Consider the following 4,590-nt stretch of genomic DNA (forward strand, 5'->3'; position numbering starts at 1 on the left):
TTCACCATGTCCACCTTCTGGTCGCCGATGGTGTACAATATGGTGCACGGGGTTTCGTCGGCCTGCAAAGAAAAGTCTGCGACGTGTTTCCTATGATTAAATCTAGTCAATTAATTCTAGACCTAATAAAATGAATAATGACATAAAAAAGGCCTATTGTTTGGAGGAATGTTGACTCCTTCCTAGTGCCACTACAAGGATCCGGGTCTATTGCAACAAAATTGGTCATCGCAATACATGTTGATTTGTGGTGATAAGTACCTATTGCCACGAAACAACATTCGTTGGCAACTGTTGCGACTCAACACATGGTAATAGGTTATTGCCACAAAAAAGCAATTGTGGCAATAAAGTCTGCTATAGCAACAACCATGTGGGAAGTTGCCACATGTTTTCCCGTGGCAACACTCACCTGATGCCACAATTTGCTTTGTGGAGATATCTTTAATGCAACATGTAACGAATCATGGCGACTGATAGCTCGTGACGATAGACATTTGTGGCAACAACCTATGCCAACGAAGCTCGTTTTGTGGCGCATACTCTTCCGTGGCAATAGTCAATTGTGGCAGTAAACTAAGGCAACAAATCTTGTTTTCGTGGTATTAGGCATTTTGCCACGAACCGCTACGCTTGTGGCATTAGCTTATGGCAACAAATATTCTGGCCGTCGTAACAGGAAGTTGCACCATACTAGTTTTGGTGGTGATAAAGAGGTATCACAATGGGTGAAATGTTTGTTGCAGAAACTATTGCAACAATTTATACTTTTCGTGGTGCTAACATGTGGCAACCAAAAGTGGGTTGTGGTAATAGCCTATTGCAACCGTAAAAAAAATACAGGCATTCAATTACAACTTTCAAAACCATACATATAATATGTGGATTCGTAAAATTCATAATTCTCATAGCAAATATCCATCAAATGTAATTTAGCCATCCTAATTAAGGGCCAAGACTAAACTGTCCGTGATCTAGAGTCCAGTCGAGCTAGATCTTTGTATCCTGCAATCAAGAAATAAAAAAATAGTTCTAGTTAATGAGTCCAACATAACATGTCAGTGCACTACAAACAATATAACATGGACCCATGCTTGTAAAAGATACAGAAGTTGTGATTATCGACCACTGATTTGTTCTGCTGTGTACCATATAATTCATGGCATCACCTTTGTAGATAATGTTCAGTTTTGAACATATAAAAATGTGTAGAAATCACATGTATGATTATGAATGGTCATTTACCTCAACGGCAACAGAGAAATAATCTTTGTTACAGATCAGTAGAAGGTAAACAAAAATGGAGCCATTTATGAGAGTGCCAAAGCCTAAAAATATCAAACAAATTACCACATGAGAATTAGAAGAGGGAGAAGTGGAAGTGCGGTTATATGTAAATCCCAAGTTCAGTGAACCCACGTATTCAGGATACTGCATATTTGTAGGCAAAACTTAATACCTTTTTGTAAGTAACTGCCGAGCTGCTCCTTCATACCTATATCCTCATACCTGCACATATAAATTAGCTCAAATAACATTTATCTTGTGTGGAAGACAGGAAACCATAAGAAATGAGATGTCTCATATATGTTATAATAGTTGTCCCGATAAATATATTTTTTTGCATATTGTTCAAATAAGGTCAACCTAGGCCTAGCAGTTTTACTGACAGACTTTTGTTAAACTTAGAAAGCATAACAGTGTTCATATTTTGAGCTTAATTACTCCAACATCAGTTTTATTTAACACACGCGTCACCTTAAATCAGTGAGGGCACCGGCTAACTGGGGCTCCAAGCGTCCAACACATGAACACCCGTGCAGAGCAAAGTGGTTGTGACAAAACAAATCGTTTGACAACAATAATCACATATATATATATATATATATATATATATATATATATATATATGTATATGTAAATTGTTTGGGGCACCTAGGTGCCTGGGCACCTAGGGCTGTTATGGCAAGTCATATTCGTTAGTGCATGTCATAAAATTGACAAAATAATGGCTTTTCATATTTTGTTTGCATGCACTAGTATCCTAAATGGTCAATAATTTCTTTCCAAACACAAATAATCTGAACATTCGTACTTGGGTGGGTATATACGTACATGTACCCAAGATATAACCATGTGTACATGTTATTTGACCTTGATACCAGTTAGTGGGTATTATACCTAAGGAAAATATGTACGTGTTGTTTTATACTCAATGAAAATATAGACATAAATGTCATACCTTTTAATAAGTACATGTTGGTGTTATATCCAATAGAAATATACACATAAATATACATACTTTGATGTGAATATACACATGAATAAACATAATTCGATGTTAGTATACAAATGAATATCTACGCGTTAGTGTTATACCCCAAAAAAATATACACATAAATATACATACCTCGATGTGAATATGAACATGAATATACATACCTCGATGTTGGTATACGCATGAATATCTACGCGTTCGTATTATACCCGATGAAAATATTCACATAAATATATATAACTCGATGCAGATTTTATTTGTATATACCCATAAATTGCACACCTTTTAATAAGTGGTACATGTATCCGAGATACCCACATGTACATTTTATTAAACCGTGATACCAGTTAGTGAGTATTATACCTAATAAAAATATGCACGTGTTGGTGTTATACCCAATGAAAATATGTACATGTTGGCATTATACCCGATGAAAATGTGTACATGCTAAAAATATTACATGGTCTTTTCTTAATTAATTATCTTGCATTTACCATATATGTCAAAAAGTACGATAATTAATTAATTACAATTTCCTATTAGAAAGGGACAAATAATGACATGTATTAATTAGACAACATTATTACTTTCCATAGTAATAACGCCATGCAAACAAATAGGAAAGTAATAATGCGGGTATGCATGCCAAATTTAAACACATCTTATCAGCAAAAGCTAGTATGATCCAACGGTATCTAGGTAAGGAGCATGGGCACCTAGGTGTCCCAAACTGTCGCATATGCGATTTGGCCGGATAAATAGATGCTAAAATTGACATCTTGTAGGGAGAGGCGATGCACCATTTTTACCTCGAATCAAAGGCTGGACAGTGAGATATAAAAGAGTAATTATTCCATAGCCGAGAGTCCTGTATTGCACTTCATTATCCAATTTTGTAAAATGTGAGCAGAAGGCCAATTACATTATCAGTCTGCGATATTCATAGTCTGCATCTCAATCTCGTTTTCCCCCAAATAAAGGAAACACACAAAGGCCAATGGCAGATGGAGGTAAAGGCCATGGCATATCTGCCTTTCCCTGTTGCAATATGAGTCAATCGGATGAGGTGATTCGCCGCTAGATTGATGAAAAGAATCAGGCATATATGCTGGGAAACAGATAAATTATAAGAACAAACAAAAAAAACTGCAAGCTAATATAGGCCAGCACTGTTTGCATCTTACCCGTACAAATCCTTCTGATCACCATGTTTTTTTATGCCTCTGCAGACACATCTAAGCTCTTACTCAATCTTCTTTGTACGATCCATAGATTGGCAATGGACATACATTATGGGATTCTGTGGTCGGCATCGTAGGAAAACAATCTACGATCAAAGAAGAACCTGAGGCAATCGATGGACATATCTCCCTTGCAGCCCTTCATGATGTGGTTATCCCATTGCTTCGCCTCCTCCGAGAGCCCTAGGTGGGGGTAGGAGGGGAGGAGGACGTCCTGCAGCAGCAGTTTCTCCTCATCGGAGCAGCACCTGCAAAAAACAGAGCGTTCAACATGTCTAGATCGGGAAGAGAAACAAAAAAATTAAAAGAACAGAACAAGGATAACCTTCCATGGCGTCCTATATATACTAGGAGCAGCTCCTCTCTCTCCGGCCATGGCCTTGAATTCCTTTCATTGACACAATACGCGCACACATCAAGAGGAGACGAAGAGAAGTTGTAGAAGAAGGAGACAGCGGGAGGAGGCTCCATGCTCGGCGACGTGCTGGCCCAAACCCTAGCTGCTGGGCAGGGTCGCGCTTGGCCGCTGGAGGACGCGCGTGCCGGATCTGGCCCGATGGGAGGAAGGCGCGTTGGGAGGGGGGCACGGTGGTGTGCTGGGCTCCGCCAGAGGACGCCGGAATCAGACGGGATCGGGCGCCGTAGGTGGTGGCGGCGGCGAGGAGTGGTGCGGGGAAGAGGGAGAGGCGAGCGAGAGATTAGCTCAGGGTGGGTGGGATTTCGCGTTCACGGCCTGGGTCTTCTTGATTTATTATTCGCGGGCTATGAGATTGAAAACCAAACGAAATCGTTCGCGGGTTTACACAAAACTCTGGGCACCAAAATGTGAGTCTGACTTCACCTCATATTTGTCTTAAAAAAAGACTTTACCTCACACTTTTTTTCTTTCTTATTATTTCTTTCTTTATTTTTTTCTCTCAAAAGAAAGGAAAACTCTTAGAGTCAACCGACTGATTTCTAGGAAGAAATCAGCCGGCTCGTGCGGCTGCCACGTATCCTGGCGTGTCTCTTCCATCTCCCTTATGCTCTGATCCATACGTCTACCTTCTAACGTGTCTTTGTCGTCTCGTC

At 39.7% G+C, this 4,590-nt stretch overlaps 1 long non-coding RNA gene across 1 annotated transcript; it reads right to left on the reverse strand.

The window, feature by feature from the left end:
- Window positions 1-763: 763 nt before the first annotated feature.
- LOC125526464 (uncharacterized) lies at window positions 764-4,216 on the reverse strand. Its single transcript, XR_015601936.1, has 5 exons — window positions 3,463-4,216; window positions 3,088-3,316; window positions 1,460-1,509; window positions 1,246-1,328; window positions 764-1,005 (listed from the first exon to the last, which is right to left on the reverse strand). It is a non-coding gene; the product is annotated as an uncharacterized LOC125526464 (long non-coding RNA).
- Window positions 4,217-4,590: the final 374 nt, after the last annotated feature.

The sequence above is a fragment of the Triticum urartu genome, chromosome 4A (genome assembly GCF_056163025.1).
Source record: "Triticum urartu cultivar PI428250 chromosome 4A, HENAU_Tu73, whole genome shotgun sequence".
Lineage (NCBI taxonomy): Eukaryota > Viridiplantae > Streptophyta > Magnoliopsida > Poales > Poaceae > Triticum > Triticum urartu.